We start from the raw sequence: 17732 nt of genomic DNA, 5'->3' as shown, positions 1-17732 counted from the left end.
TCAAAAGTAAGATTCAACTCTGTTAGTTGAATGCACAGAACAGAAAGAAGTTTCATACAATGCTTCTGTGTAGTTTATATTTGAACATATTCTTTTTTCCACTATTACCCACTTAGCGCTACGAATGTCCAGTTGCATTTTCTACAGACAGAGTGTTTCAAAACTGCTCAATCAAAAGTATGGTTTAACTCTGTTAGCTGAATGCTCAGATCAGAAATAAGTTTCACAGAATGCTTCTGTGTAGTTTATATTTGAATATATTCCTTTTTCCACTACTACTCTCTTAGCGCTCCAAATGTCCAGTTGCATTTTGTACAGAAAGAGTGTTCAGATATGCTCAATCAAAAGTATGGTTTAACTCTGTTAGCTGAATGCACAGATCAGAAAGAAGTTTCACAGAATGATTCTGTGTAGTTTATATTTGAAGACATTCCTTTTTCCACTATTACCCTCTTAGCGCTCCGAATCTCCACTTGCATTTTCTACAAAGGAGTGTTTCATAACTGATCAATCAAAAATATGTTTTATCTCTGTTAACTGAATTTACAGATCAGAAATAAGTTTCACAGAATGCATCTGTGTAGTTTTTATTTGAAGATATTCTTTTTCTCAATGTAGGCCTCTTAGCGCTTAGCATGTCCAATTGCAGTTTCTACAGAAAGAGTGTTTCAGAACGGCTCAATCAAAAGTAAGGTTCAACTCTGTTAGTTGAATGCACAGAACAGAAAGAATTTTCACAGAATGCTACTCTGTAGTTTATATTTGAATATATTCCTTTTTCCACTATTACCCTCTTAGCGCTCCGAATGTCCACTTGCATTTTCTACTGAAAGAGTGTTCAGAACTGCGCAATCAAAAGTATGGTTTAACTCTGTTAGCTTAATGAACATATCAGAAATAAGTTTCACACAATGCTTCTGTGTAGTTTTTATTTGAAGATATTATTTTTCCCAACATAGGCCTCTTAGCGCTCAGAATGTCCAATTGCAGTTTCTACAGAAAGAGTGTTTCAGAAAGGCTCAATCAAAAGTAAGGTTCAACTCTGTTAGTTGAATGCACAGAACAGAAAGAAGTTTCATACAATGCTTCTGTGTAGTTTATATTTGAACATATTCTTTTTTCCACTATTACCCACTTAGCGCTACGAATGTCCAGTTGCATTTTCTACAGACAGAGTGTTTCAAAACTGCTCAATCAAAAGTATGGTTTAACTCTGTTAGCTGAATGCTCAGATCAGAAAGTAGTTTCACAGAATGCTTCTGTGTTGTTTATATTTGAATATATTCCTTTTTCCACTACTACTCTCTTAGCGCTCCAAATGTCCAGTTGCATTTTCTACAGAAAGAGTGTTCAGATCTGCTCAATCAAAAGTATGGTTTAACTCTGTTAGCTGAATGCACAGATCAGAAAGAAGTTTCACAGAATGATTCTGTGTAGTTTATATTTGGAGACATTCCTTTTTCCACTATTACCCTCTTAGCGCTCCGAATCTCCACTTGCATTTTCTACAGAAAGAGTGTTTCAGAACGGCTCAATCAAAACTAAGGTTCAACTCTTTTAGTTGAACAAACAGAACAGAAAGAAGTTTCACACAATTCTTCTGTGTAGTTTTTATTTGTAGACATTCTTTTTCCCAATATAGGACTCTTAGTGCTCAGAATGTCCAGTTGCATTTTCTACAGAAAGAGTGTTTCAGAACGGCTCAATCAAAAGTAAGGTTCAACTCTGTTAGTTGAATGCACAGAACAGAAAGAATTTTCACAGAATGCTACTGTGTAGTTTATATTTGAAGACATTCCTTTTTCCACTATTACCCTCTTAGCGCTCCGAATCTCCACTTGCATTTTCTACAAAAAGAGTGTTTCATAACTGCTCAATCAAAAATATGTTTTATCTCTGTTAACTGAATTTACAGATCAGAAATAAGTTTCACAGAATGCATCTGTGTAGTTTTTATTTGAAGATATTATTTTTCCCAATGTAAGCCTCTTAACGCTTAGCATGTCCAATTGCAGTTTCTACAGAAAGAGTGTTTCAGAACGGCTCAATCAAAAGAAAGGTTCAACTCTGTTAGTTGAATGCACAGAACAGAAAGAATTTTCACAGAATGCTACTGTGTAGTTTATATTTGAATATATTCCTTTTTCCACTATTACCCTCTTAGCGCTCCGAATGTCCACTTGCATTTTCTACTGAAAGAGTGTTCAGAACTGCGCAATCAAAAGTATGGTTTAACTCTGTTAGCTTAATGAACATATCAGAAATAAGTTTCACACAATGCTTCTGTGTAGTTTTTATTTGAAGATATTATTTTTCCCAACATAGGCCTCTTAGCGCTCAGAATGTCCAATTGCAGTTTCTACAGAAAGAGTGTTTCAGAAAGGCTCAATCAAAATAAGGTTCCACTCTGTTAGTTGAATGCACAGAACAGAAAGAAGTTTCATACAATGCTTCTGTGTAGTTTATATTTGAACATATTCTTTTTTCCACTATTACCCACTTAGCGCTACGAATGTCCAGTTGCATTTTATACAGACAGAGTGTTTCAAAACTGCTCAATCAAAAGTATGGTTTAACTCTGTTAGCTGAATGCTCAGATCAGAAAGAAGTTTCACAGAATGCTTCTGTGTAGTTTATATTTGAATATATTCCTTTTTCCACTACTACTCTCTTAGCGCTCCAAATGTCCAGTTGCATTTTCTACAGAAAGAGAGTTCAGATCTGCTCAATCAAAAGTATGGTTTAACTCTGTTAGCTGAATGCACAGATCAGAAACAAGTTTCACCGAATGATTCTGTGTAGTTTATATTTGGAGACATTCCTTTTTCCACTATTACCCTCTTAGCGCTCTGAATCTCCACTTGCATTTTCTACAGAAAGATTGTTTCAGAACGGCTCAATCAAAACTAAGGTTCAACTCTTTTAGTTGAACAAACAGAACAGAAAGAAGTTTCACACAATTCTTCTGTGTAGTTTTTATTTGTAGACATTCTTTTTCCCAATATAGGCCTCTTAGCGCTCAGAATGTCCAATTGCAGTTTCTACAGAAAGAGTGTTTCAGAACGGCTCAATCAAAAGTAAGGTTCAACTCTGTTAGTTGAATGCACAGAACAGAAAGAAGTTTCATACAATGCTTCTGTGTAGTTTATATTTGAACATATTCTTTTTTCCACTATTACCCACTTAGCGCTACGAATGTCCAGTTGCATTTTCTACAGACAGAGTGTTTCAAAACTGCTCAATCAAAAGTATGGTTTAACTCTGTTAGCTGAATGCTCAGATCAGAAAGAAGTTTCACAGAATGCTTCTGTGTAGTTTATATTTGAATATATTCCTTTTTCCACTACTACGCTCTTAGCACTCCAAATGTCCAGTTGCATTTTCTACAGAAAGAGTGTTCAGATCTGCTCAATCAAAAGTATGGTTTAACTCTGTTAGCTGAATGCACAGATCAGAAAGAAGTTTCACCGAATGTTTCTGTGTAGTTTATATTTGAAGACATTCCTTTTTCCAATATTACCCTCTTAGCGCTCCGAATCTCCACTTGCATTTTCTACAAAAAGAGTGTTTCATAACTGCTCAATCAAAAATATGTTTTATCTCTGTTAACTGAAATTACAGATCAGAAATAAGTTTCACAGAATGCATCTGTGTAGTTTTTATTTGAAGATATTCTTTTTCCCAATGTAGGCCTCTTAGCGCTTAGCATGTCCAATTGCAGTTTCTACAGAAAGAGTGTTTCAGAACGGCTCAATCAAAAGTAAGGTTCAACTCTGTTAGTTGAATGCACAGAACAAAAAGAATTTTCACTGAATTCTACTGTGTAGTTTATATTTGAATATATTCCTTTTTCCACTATTACCCTCTTAGCGCTCCGAATGTCCACTTGCATTTTCTACAGAAAGAGTGTTCAGAACTGCGCAATCAAAAGTATTGTTTAACTCTGTTAGCTTAATGAACATATCAGAAATAAGTTTCACACAATGCTTCTCTGTAGTTTTTATTTGAAGATATTATTTTTCCCAATATAGGCCTCTTAGCGCTCAGAATGTCCAATTGCATTTTCTACAGAAAGAGTGTTTCAGAAAGGCTCAATCAAAAGTAAGGTTCAACTCTGTTAGTTGAATGCACAGAACAGAAAGAAGTTTCATACAATGCTTCTGTGTAGTTTATATTTGAACATATTCTTTTTTCCACTATTACCCACTTAGCGCTACGAATGTCCAGTTGCATTTTCTACAGACAGAGTGTTTCAAAACTGCTCAATCAAAAGTATGGTTTAACTCTGTTAGCTGAATGCTCAGATCAGAAAGTAGTTTCACAGAATGCTTCTGTGTTGTTTATATTTGAATATATTCCTTTTTCCACTACTACTCTCTTAGCGCTCCAAATGTCCAGTTGCATTTTCTACAGAAAGAGTGTTCAGATCTGCTCAATCAAAAGTATGGTTTAATTCTGTTAGCTGAATGCACAGATCAGAAAGAAGTTTCACAGAATGATTCTGTGTAGTTTATATTTGGAGACATTCCTTTTTCCACTATTACCCTCTTAGCGCTCCGAATCTCCACTTGCATTTTCTACAGAAAGAGTGTTTCAGAACGGCTCAATCAAAACTAAGGTTCAACTCTTTTAGTTGAACAAACAGAACAGAAAGAAGTTTCACACAATTCTTCTGTGTAGTTTTTATTTGTAGACATTCTTTTTCCCAATATAGGACTCTTAGTGCTCAGAATGTCCAGTTGCAGTTTCTACAGAAAGAGTGTTTCAGAACGGCTCAATCAAAAGTAAGGTTCAACTCTGTTAGTTGAATGCACAGAACAGAAAGAATTTTCACAGAATGCTACTGTGTAGTTTATATTTGAAGACATTCCTTTTTCCACTATTACCCTCTTAGCGCTCCGAATCTCCACTTGCATTTTCTACAAAAAGAGTGTTTCATAACTGCTCAATCAAAAATATGTTTTATCTCTGTTAACTGAATTTACAGATCAGAAATAAGTTTCACAGAATGCATCTGTGTAGTTTTTATTTGAAGATATTATTTTTCCCAATGTAAGCCTCTTAACGCTTAGCATGTCCAATTGCAGTTTCTACAGAAAGAGTGTTTCAGAACGGCTCAATCAAAAGAAAGGTTCAACTCTGTTAGTTGAATGCACAGAACAGAAAGAATTTTCACAGAATGCTACTGTGTAGTTTATATTTGAATATATTCCTTTTTCCACTATTACCCTCTTAGCGCTCCGAATGTCCACTTGCATTTTCTACTGAAAGAGTGTTCAGAACTGCGCAATCAAAAGTATGGTTTAACTCTGTTAGCTTAATGAACATATCAGAAATAAGTTTCACACAATGCTTCTGTGTAGTTTTTATTTGAAGATATTATTTTTCCCAACATAGGCCTCTTAGCGCTCAGAATGTCCAATTGCAGTTTCTACAGAAAGAGTGTTTCAGAAAGGCTCAATCAAAATAAGGTTCCACTCTGTTAGTTGAATGCACAGAACAGAAAGAAGTTTCATACAATGCTTCTGTGTAGTTTATATTTGAACATATTCTTTTTTCCACTATTACCCACTTAGCGCTACGAATGTCCAGTTGCATTTTATACAGACAGAGTGTTTCAAAACTGCTCAATCAAAAGTATGGTTTAACTCTGTTAGCTGAATGCTCAGATCAGAAAGAAGTTTCACAGAATGCTTCTGTGTAGTTTATATTTGAATATATTCCTTTTTCCACTACTACTCTCTTAGCGCTCCAAATGTCCAGTTGCATTTTCTACAGAAAGAGAGTTCAGATCTGCTCAATCAAAAGTATGGTTTAACTCTGTTAGCTGAATGCACAGATCAGAAACAAGTTTCACCGAATGATTCTGTGTAGTTTATATTTGGAGACATTCCTTTTTCCACTATTACCCTCTTAGCGCTCCGAATCTCCACTTGCATTTTCTACAGAAAGATTGTTTCAGAACGGCTCAATCAAAACTAAGGTTCAACTCTTTTAGTTGAACAAACAGAACAGAAAGAAGTTTCACACAATTCTTCTGTGTAGTTTTTATTTGTAGACATTCTTTTTCCCAATATAGGCCTCTTAGCGCTCAGAATGTCCAATTGCAGTTTCTACAGAAAGAGTGTTTCAGAACGGCTCAATCAAAAGTAAGGTTCAACTCTGTTAGTTGAATGCACAGAACAGAAAGAAGTTTCATACAATGCTTCTGTGTAGTTTATATTTGAACATATTCTTTTTTCCACTATTACCCACTTAGCGCTACGAATGTCCAGTTGCATTTTCTACAGACAGAGTGTTTCAAAACTGCTCAATCAAAAGTATGGTTTAACTCTGTTAGCTGAATGCTCAGATCAGAAAGAAGTTTCACAGAATGCTTCTGTGTAGTTTATATTTGAATATATTTCTTTTTCCACTACTACGCTCTTAGCACTCCAAATGTCCAGTTGCATTTTCTACAGAAAGAGTGTTCAGATCTGCTCAATCAAAAGTATGGTTTAACTCTGTTAGCTGAATGCACAGATCAGAAAGAAGTTTCACCGAATGTTTCTGTGTAGTTTATATTTGAAGACATTCCTTTTTCCAATATTACCCTCTTAGCGCTCCGAATCTCCACTTGCATTTTCTACAAAAAGAGTGTTTCATAACTGCTCAATCAAAAATATGTTTTATCTCTGTTAACTGAAATTACAGATCAGAAATAAGTTTCACAGAATGCATCTGTGTAGTTTTTATTTGAAGATATTCTTTTTCCCAATGTAGGCCTCTTAGCGCTTAGCATGTCCAATTGCAGTTTCTACAGAAAGAGTGTTTCAGAACGGCTCAATCAAAAGTAAGGTTCAACTCTGTTAGTTGAATGCACAGAACAAAAAGAATTTTCACTGAATTCTACTGTGTAGTTTATATTTGAATATATTCCTTTTTCCACTATTACCCTCTTAGCGCTCCGAATGTCCACTTGCATTTTCTACAGAAAGAGTGTTCAGAACTGCGCAATCAAACGTATTGTTTAACTCTGTTAGCTTAATGAACATATCAGAAATAAGTTTCACACAATGCTTCTCTGTAGTTTTTATTTGAAGATATTATTTTTCCCAGTATAGGCCTCTTAGCGCTCAGAATGTCCAATTGCATTTTCTACAGAAAGAGTGTTTCAGAAAGGCTCAATCAAAAGTAAGGTTCAACTCTGTTAGTTGAATGCACAGAACAGAAAGAAGTTTCATACAATGCTTCTGTGTAGTTTATATTTGAACATATTCTTTTTTCCACTATTACCCACTTAGCGCTACGAATGTCCAGTTGCATTTTCTACAGACAGAGTGTTTCAAAACTGCTCAATCAAAAGTATGGTTTAACTCTGTTAGCTGAATGCTCAGATCAGAAAGAAGTTTCACAGAATGCTTCTGTGTTGTTTATATTTGAATATATTCCTTTTTCCACTACTACTCTCTTAGCGCTCCAAATGTCCAGTTGCATTTTCTACAGAAAGAGTGTTCAGATCTGCTCAATCAAAAGTATGGTTTAACTCTGTTAGCTGAATGCACAGATCAGAAAGAAGTTTCACAGAATGATTCTGTGTAGTTTATATTTGGAGACATTCCTTTTTCCACTATTACCCTCTTAGCGCTCCGAATCTCCACTTGCATTTTCTACAGAAAGTGTGTTTCAGAACGGCTCAATCAAAACTAAGGTTCAACTCTTTTAGTTGAACAAACAGAACAGAAAGAAGTTTCACACAATTCTTCTGTGTAGTTTTTATTTGTAGACATTCTTTTTCCCAATATAGGCCTCTTAGCGCTCAGAATGTCCAATTGCAGTTTCTACAGAAAGAGTGTTTCAGAACGGCTCAATCAAAAGTAAGATTCAACTCTGTTAGTTGAATGCACAGAACAGAAAGAATTTTCACAGAATGCTACTGTGTAGTTTATATTTGAAGACATTCCTTTTTCCACTATTACCCTCTTAGCGCTCCGAATCTCCACTTGCATTTTCTACAAAAAGAGTGTTTCATAACTGCTCAATCAAAAATATGTTTTATCTCTGTTAACTGAATTTACAGATCAGAAATAAGTTTCACAGAATGCATCTGTGTAGTTTTTATTTGAAGATATTATTTTTCCCAATGTAAGCCTCTTAACGCTTAGCATGTCCAATTGCAGTTTCTACAGAAAGAGTGTTTCAGAAGGGCTCAATCAAAAGTAAGGTTCAACTCTGTTAGTTGAATGCACAGAACAGAAAGAATTTTCACAGAATGCTACTGTGTAGTTTATATTTGAATATATTCCTTTTTCCACTATTACCCTCTTAGCGCTCAGAATGTCCACTTGCATTTTCTACCGAAAGAGTGTTCAGAACTGCGCAATCAAAAGTATGGTTTAACTCTGTTTGCTTAATGAACATATCAGAAATAAGTTTCACACAATGCTTCTGTGTAGTTTTTATTTGAAGATATTATTTTTCCCAATATAGGCCTCTTAGCGCTCAGAATGTCCAATTGCAGTTTCTACAGAAAGAGTGTTTCAGAAAGGCTCAATCAAAAGTAAGGTTCAACTCTGTTAGTTGAATGCACAGAACAGAAAGAAGTTTCATACAATGCTTCTGTGTAGTTTATATTTGAACATATTCTTTTTTCCACTATTACCCACTTAGCGCTACGAATGTCCAGTTGCATTTTCTACAGACAGAGTGTTTCAAAACTGCTCAATCAAAAGTATGGTTTAACTCTGTTAGCTGAATGCTCAGATCAGAAAGAAGTTTCACAGAATGCTTCTGTGTAGTTTATATTTGAATATATTCCTTTTTCCACTACTACTCTCTTAGCGCTCCAAATGTCCAGTTGCATTTTCTACAGAAAGAGAGTTCAGATCTGCTCAATCAAAAGTATGGTTTAACTCTGTTAGCTGAATGCACAGATCAGAAAGAGGTTTCACCGAATGATTCTGTGAAGTTTATATTTGGAGACATTCCTTTTTCCACTATTACCCTCTTAGCGCTCCGAATCTCCACTTGCATTTTCTACAGAAATAGTGTTTCAGAACGGCTCAATCAAAACTAAGGTTCAACTCTTTTAGTTGAACAAACAGAACAGAAAGAAGTTTCACACAATTCTTCTGTGTAGTTTTTATTTGTAGACATTCTTTTTCCCAATATAGGCCTCTTAGCGCTCAGAATGTCCAATTGCAGTTTCTACAGAAAGAGTGTTTCAGAATGGCTCAATCAAAAGTAAGGTTCAACTCTGTTAGTTGAATGCACAGAACAGAAAGAAGTTTCATACAATGCTTCTGTGTAGTTTATATTTGAACATATTCTTTTTTCCACTATTACCCACTTAGCGCTACGAATGTCCAGTTGCATTTTCTACAGACAGAGTGTTTCAAAACTGCTCAATCAAAAGTATGGTTTAACTCTGTTAGCTGAATGCTCAGATCAGAAAAAAGTTTCACAGAATGCTTCTGTGTAGTTTATATTTGAATATATTCCTTTTTCCACTACTACGCTCTTAGCGCTCCAAATGTCCAGTTGCATTTTCTACAGAAAGAGTGTTCAGATCTGCTCAATCAAAAGTATGGTTTAACTCTGTTAGCTGAATGCACAGATCAGAAAGAAGTTTCACCGAATGATTCTGTGTAGTTTATATTTGAAGACATTCCTTTTTCCAATATTACCCTCTTAGCGCTCCGAATCTCCACTTGCATTTTCTACAAAAAGAGTGTTTCATAACTGCTCAATCAAAAATATGTTTTATCTCTGTTAACTGAATTTACAGATCAGAAATAAGTTCCACAGAATGCATCTGTGTAGTTTTTATTTGAAGATATTCTTTTTCCCAATGTAGGCCTCTTAGCGCTTAGCATGTCCAATTGCCGTTTCTACAGAAAGAGTGTTTCAGAACGGCTCAATCAAAAGTAAGGTTCAACTCTGTTAGTTGAATGCACAGAACAGAAAGAATTTTCACTGAATGCTACTGTGTAGTTTATATTTGTATATATTCCATTTTCCACTATTACCTTCTTAGCGCTCCGAATGTCCACTTGCATTTTCTACAGAAAGAGTGTTCAGAACTGCGCAATCAAAAGTATGGTTTAACTCTGTTAGCTTAATGAACATATCAGTAATAAGTTTCACACAATTCTTCTGTGTAGTTTTTATTTGAAGATATTATTTTTCCCAATATAGGCCTCTTAGCGCTCAGAATGTCCAATTGCATTTTCTACAGAAAGAGTGTTTCAGAAAGGCTCAATCAAAAGTAAGGTTCAACTCTGTTAGTTGAATGCACAGAACAGAAAGAAGTTTCATACAATGCTTCTGTGTAGTTTATATTTGAACATATTCTTTTTTCCACTATTACCCACTTAGCGCTACGAATGTCCAGTTGCATTTTCTACAGACAGAGTGTTTCAAAACTGCTCAATCAAAAGTATGGTTTAATTCTGTTAGCTGAATGCTCAGATCAGAAAGAAGTTTCACAGAATGCTTCTGCGTAGTTTATAGTTGAATATATTCCTTTTTCCACTACTACTCTCTTAGCGCTCCAAATGTCCAGTTGCATTTTCTACAGAAAGAGTGTTCAGATCTGCTCAATCAAAAGTATGGTTTAACTCTGTTAGCTGAATGCACAGATCAGAAAGAAGTTTCACAGAATGATTCTGTGTAGTTTATATTTGGAGACATTCCTTTTTCCACTATTACCCTCTTAGCGCTCCGAATCTCCACTTGCATTTTCTACAGAAAGTGTGTTTCAGAACGGCTCAATCAAAACTAAGGTTCAGCTCTTTTAGTTGAACAAACAGAACAGAAAGAAGTTTCACACAATTCTTCTGTGTAGTTTTTATTTGTAGACATTCTTTTTCCCAGTATAGGCCTCTTAGCGCTCAGAATGTCCAATTGCAGTTTCTACAGAAAGAGTGTTTCAGAACGGCTCAATCAAAAGTAAGGTTCAACTCTGTTAGTTGAATGCACAGAACAGAAAGAAGTTTCATACAATGCTTCTGTGTAGTTTATATTTGAACATATTCTTTTTTCCACTACTACCGACTTAGCGCTACGAATTTCCAGTTGCATTTTCTACAGACAGAGTGTTTCAAAACTGCTCAATCAAAAGTATGGTTTAACTCTGTTAGCTGAATGCTCAGATCAGAAAGAATTTTCACAGAATGCTTCTGTGTAGTTTATATTTGAATATATTCCTATTTCCACTACTACGCTCTTAGCGCTCCAAATGTCCAGTTGCATTTTCTACACAAAGAGTGTTCAGATCTGCTCAATCAAAAGTATGGTTTAACTCTGTTAGCTGAATGCACAGATCACAAAGAAGTTTCACCGAATGATTCTGTGTAGTTTATATTTGAAGACATTCCTTTTTCCACTATTACCCTCTTAGCGCTCCGAATCTCCACTTGCATTTTCTACAAAAAGAGTGTTTCATAACTGCTCAATCAAAAATATGTTTTATCTCTGTTAACTGAATTTACAGATCAGAAATAAGTTTCACAGTATGCATCTGTGTAGTTTTTATTTGAAGATATTCTTTTTCCCAATGTAGCCCTCTTAGCGCTTAGCATGTCCAATTGCAGTTTCTACAGAAAGAGTGTTTCAGAACGGCTCAATCAAAAGTAAGGTTCAACTCTGTTAGTTGAATGCACAGAACAGAAAGAATTTTCACAGAATGCTACTGTGTAGTTTATATTTGAATATATTCCTTTTTCCACTATTACCCTCTTAGCGCTCCGAATGTCCACTTGCATTTTCTACAGAAAGAGTGTTCAGAACTGCGCAATCAAAAGTATGGTTTAACTCTGTTAGCTTAATGAACATATCAGAAATAAGTTTCACACAATGCTTCTGTGTAGTTTTTATTTGAAGATATTATTTTTCCCAATATAGGCCTCTTAGCGCTCAGAATGTCCAATTGCAGTTTCTACAGAAAGAGTGTTTCAGAAAGGCTCAATCAAAAGTAAGGTTCAACTCTGTTAGTTGAATGCACAGAACAGAAAGAAGTTTCATACAATGCTTCTGTGTAGTTTATATTTGAACATATTCTTTTTTCCACTATTACCCACTCAGCGCTACGAATGTCCAGTTGCATTTTCTACAGACAGAGTGTTTCAAAACTGCTCAATCAAAAGTATGGTTTAACTCTGTTAGCTGAATGCTCAGATCAGAAAGAAGTTTCACAGAATGCTTCTGTGTAGTTTATATTTGAATATATTCCTTTTTCCACTACTACTCTCTTAGCGCTCCAAATGTCCAGTTGCATTTTCTACAGAAAGAGAGTTCAGATCTGCTCAATCAAAAGTATGGTTTAACTCTGTTAGCTGAATGCACAGATCAGAAAGAAGTTTCACCGAATGATTCTGTGTAGTTTATATTTGGAGACATTCCTTTTTCCACTATTACCCTCTTAGCGCTCCGAATCTCCACTTGCATTTTCTGCAGAAAGAGTGTTTCAGAACGGCTCAATCAAAACTAAGGTTCAACTCTTTTAGTTGAACAAACAGAACAGAAAGAAGTTTCACACAATTCTTCTGTGTAGTTTTTATTTGTAGACATTCTTTTTCCCAATATAGGCCTCTTAGCGCTCAGAATGTCCAATTGCAGTTTCTACAGAAAGAGTGTTTCAGAACGGCTCAATCAAAAGTATGGTTCAACTCTGTTAGTTGAATGCACAGAACAGAAAGAAGTTTCATACAATGCTTCTGTGTAGTTTATATTTGAACATATTCTTTTTTCCACTATTACCCACTTAGCGCTACGAATGTCCAGTTGCATTTTCTACAGACAGAGTGTTTCAGAACTGCTCAATCAAAAGTATGGTTTAACTCTGTTAGCTGAATTCTCAGATCAGAAATAAGTTTCACAGAATGCTTCTGTGTAGTTTATATTTGAATATATTCCTTTTTCCACTACTACGCTCTTAGCGCTCAAAATGTCCAGTTGCATTTTATACAGAAATAGTGTTCAGATCTGCTCAATCAAAAGTATGGTTTAACTCTGTTAGCTGAATGCACAGATCAGAAAGAAGTTTCACCGAATGATTCTGTGTAGTTTATATTTGAAGACATTCCTTTTTCTACTATTACCCTCTTAGCGCTCCGAATCTCCACTTGCATTTTCTACAAAGGAGTGTTTCATAACTGCTCAATCAAAAATATGTTTTATCTCTGTTAACTGAATTTACAGATCAGAAATAAGTTTCACAGAATGCATCTGTGTAGATTTTATTTGAAGATATTCTTTTTCCCAATGTAGGCCTCTTAGCGCTTAGCATGTCCAATTGCAGTTTCTACAGAAAGAGTGTTTCAGAACGGCTCAATCAAAAGTAAGGTTCAACTCTGTTAGTTGAATGCACAGAACAGAAAGAATTTTCACAGAATGCTACTGTGTAGTTTATATTTGAATATATTCCTTTTTCCACTATTACCCTCTTAGCGCTCCGAATGTCCACTTGCATTTTCTACAGAAAGAGTGTTCAGAACTGCGCAATCAAAAGTATGGTTTAACTCTGTTAGCTTAATGAACATATCAGAAATAAGTTTCACACAATGCTTCTGTGTAGTTTTTATTTGAAGATATTATTTTTCCCAATATAGGCCTCTTAGCGCTCAGAATGTCCAATTGCAGTTTCTACAGAAAGAGTGTTTCAGAAAGGCTCAATCAAAAGTAAGGTTCAACTCTGTTAGTTGAATGCACAGAACAGAAAGAAGTTTCATACAATGCTTCTGTGTAGTTTATATTTGAACATATTATTTTTTCCACTATTACCCACTTAGCGCTACGAATGTCCAGTTGCATTTTCTACAGACAGAGTGTTTCAAAACTGCTCAATCAAAAGTATGGTTTAACTCTGTTAGCTGAATGCACAGATCAGAAAGAAGTTTCACCGAATGATTCTGTGTAGTTTATATTTGAAGACATTCCTTTTTCCACTATTACCCACTTAGCGCTCCGAAACTCCACTTGCATTTTCTACAAAAAGAGTTTTTCATAACTGCTCAGTCAAAAATATGTTTTATCTCTGTTAACTGAATTTACAGATCAGAAATAAGTTTCACAGAATGCATCTGTGTAGTTTTTATTTGAAGATATACTTTTTCCCAATGTAGGCCTCTTAGCGCTTAGCATGTCCAATTGCAGTTTCTACAGAAAGAGTGTTTCAGAACGGGTCAATCAAAAGTAAGGTTCAACTCTGTTAGTTGAATGCACAGAACAGAAAGAATTTTCACAGAATGCTACTGTGTAGTTTATATTTGAATATATTCCTTTTTCCACTATTACCCTCTTAGCGCTCCGAATCTCCATTGCATTTTCTACAGAAAGAGTGTTTCAGAACGGCTCAATCAAAACTAAGGTTCAACTCTTTTAGTTGAACAGACAGAACAGAAAGAAGTTTCACACAATTCTTCTGTGTAGTTTTTATTTGTAGACATTCTTTTTCCCAATATAGGCCTCTTAGCGCTCAGAATGTCCAATTGCAGTTTCTACAGAAAGAGTGTTTCAGAAAGGCTCAATCAAAAGTAAGGTTCAACTCTGTTAGTTGAATGCACAGAACAGAAAGAAGTTTCATACAATGCTTCTGTGTAGTTTATATCTGAACATACTCTTTTTTCCACTATTACCCACTTAGCGCTACGAATGTCCAGTTGCATTTTCTACAGACAGAGTGTTTCAAAACTGCTCAATCAAAAGTATGGTTTAACACTGTTAGCTGAATGCTCAGATCAGAAAGAAGTTTCACAGAATGCTTCTGTGTAGTTTATATTTGAATATATTCCTTTTTCCACTACTACTCTCTTAGCGCTCCAAATGTCCAGTTGCATTTTCTACAGAAAGAGTGTTCAGATCTGCTCAATCAAAAGTATGGTTTAACTCTGTTAGCTGAATGCACAGATCAGAAAGAAGTTTCACAGAATGATTCTGTGTAGTTTATATTTGAAGACATTCCTTTTTCCAATATTACCCTCTTAGCGCTCCGAATCTCCACTTGCATTTTCTACAAAAAGAGTGTTTCATAACTGCTCAATCAAAAATATGTTTTATCTCTGTTAACTGAATTTACAGATCAGAAATAAGTTCCACAGAATGCATCTGTGTAGTTTTTATTTGAAGATATTCTTTTTCCCAATGTAGGCCTCTTAGCGCTTAGCATGTCCAATTGCCGTTTCTACAGAAAGAGTGTTTCAGAACGGCTCAATCAAAAGTAAGGTTCAACTCTGTTAGTTGAATGCACAGAACAGAAAGAATTTTCACTGAATGCTACTGTGTAGTTTATATTTGTATATATTCCATTTTCCACTATTACCTTCTTAGCGCTCCGAATGTCCACTTGCATTTTCTACAGAAAGAGTGTTCAGAACTGCGCAATCAAAAGTATGGTTTAACTCTGTTAGCTTAATGAACATATCAGTAATAAGTTTCACACAATTCTTCTGTGTAGTTTTTATTTGAAGATATTATTTTTCCCAATATAGGCCTCTTAGCGCTCAGAATGTCCAATTGCATTTTCTACAGAAAGAGTGTTTCAGAAAGGCTCAATCAAAAGTAAGGTTCAACTCTGTTAGTTGAATGCACAGAACAGAAAGAAGTTTCATACAATGCTTCTGTGTAGTTTATATTTGAACATATTCTTTTTTCCACTATTACCCACTTAGCGCTACGAATGTCCAGTTGCATTTTCTACAGACAGAGTGTTTCAAAACTGCTCAATCAAAAGTATGGTTTAATTCTGTTAGCTGAATGCTCAGATCAGAAAGAAGTTTCACAGAATGCTTCTGCGTAGTTTATAGTTGAATATATTCCTTTTTCCACTACTACTCTCTTAGCGCTCCAAATGTCCAGTTGCATTTTCTACAGAAAGAGTGTTCAGATCTGCTCAATCAAAAGTATGGTTTAACTCTGTTAGCTGAATGCACAGATCAGAAAGAAGTTTCACAGAATGATTCTGTGTAGTTTATATTTGGAGACATTCCTTTTTCCACTATTACCCTCTTAGCGCTCCGAATCTCCACTTGCATTTTCTACAGAAAGTGTGTTTCAGAACGGCTCAATCAAAACTAAGGTTCAGCTCTTTTAGTTGAACAAACAGAACAGAAAGAAGTTTCACACAATTCTTCTGTGTAGTTTTTATTTGTAGACATTCTTTTTCCCAGTATAGGCCTCTTAGCGCTCAGAATGTCCAATTGCAGTTTCTACAGAAAGAGTGTTTCAGAACGGCTCAATCAAAAGTAAGGTTCAACTCTGTTAGTTGAATGCACAGAACAGAAAGAAGTTTCATACAATGCTTCTGTGTAGTTTATATTTGAACATATTCTTTTTTCCACTACTACCGACTTAGCGCTACGAATTTCCAGTTGCATTTTCTACAGACAGAGTGTTTCAAAACTGCTCAATCAAAAGTATGGTTTAACTCTGTTAGCTGAATGCTCAGATCAGAAAGAATTTTCACAGAATGCTTCTGTGTAGTTTATATTTGAATATATTCCTATTTCCACTACTACGCTCTTAGCGCTCCAAATGTCCAGTTGCATTTTCTACACAAAGAGTGTTCAGATCTGCTCAATCAAAAGTATGGTTTAACTCTGTTAGCTGAATGCACAGATCACAAAGAAGTTTCACCGAATGATTCTGTGTAGTTTATATTTGAAGACATTCCTTTTTCCACTATTACCCTCTTAGCGCTCCGAATCTCCACTTGCATTTTCTACAAAAAGAGTGTTTCATAACTGCTCAATCAAAAATATGTTTTATCTCTGTTAACTGAATTTACAGATCAGAAATAAGTTTCACAGTATGCATCTGTGTAGTTTTTATTTGAAGATATTCTTTTTCCCAATGTAGCCCTCTTAGCGCTTAGCATGTCCAATTGCAGTTTCTACAGAAAGAGTGTTTCAGAACGGCTCAATCAAAAGTAAGGTTCAACTCTGTTAGTTGAATGCACAGAACAGAAAGAATTTTCACAGAATGCTACTGTGTAGTTTATATTTGAATATATTCCTTTTTCCACTATTACCCTCTTAGCGCTCCGAATGTCCACTTGCATTTTCTACAGAAAGAGTGTTCAGAACTGCGCAATCAAAAGTATGGTTTAACTCTGTTAGCTTAATGAACATATCAGAAATAAGTTTCACACAATGCTTCTGTGTAGTTTTTATTTGAAGATATTATTTTTCCCAATATAGGCCTCTTAGCGCTCAGAATGTCCAATTGCAGTTTCTACAGAAAGAGTGTTTCAGAAAGGCTCAATCAAAAGTAAGGTTCAACTCTGTTAGTTGAATGCACAGAACAGAAAGAAGTTTCATACAATGCTTCTGTGTAGTTTATATTTGAACATATTCTTTTTTCCACTATTACCCACTCAGCGCTACGAATGTCCAGTTGCATTTTCTACAGACAGAGTGTTTCAAAACTGCTCAATCAAAAGTATGGTTTAACTCTGTTAGCTGAATGCTCAGATCAGAAAGAAGTTTCACAGAATGCTTCTGTGTAGTTTATATTTGAATATATTCCTTTTTCCACTACTACTCTCTTAGCGCTCCAAATGTCCAGTTGCATTTTCTACAGAAAGAGAGTTCAGATCTGCTCAATCAAAAGTATGGTTTAACTCTGTTAGCTGAATGCACAGATCAGAAAGAAGTTTCACCGAATGATTCTGTGTAGTTTATATTTGGAGACATTCCTTTTTCCACTATTACCCTCTTAGCGCTCCGAATCTCCACTTGCATTTTCTGCAGAAAGAG

This window comes from Symphalangus syndactylus, chromosome 9 (genome assembly GCF_028878055.3).
Source record: "Symphalangus syndactylus isolate Jambi chromosome 9, NHGRI_mSymSyn1-v2.1_pri, whole genome shotgun sequence".
Taxonomy (NCBI): domain Eukaryota; kingdom Metazoa; phylum Chordata; class Mammalia; order Primates; family Hylobatidae; genus Symphalangus; species Symphalangus syndactylus.
The sequence above is the reverse complement of the archived record's forward strand: the minus strand, read 5'-3'. Positions refer to the sequence as shown.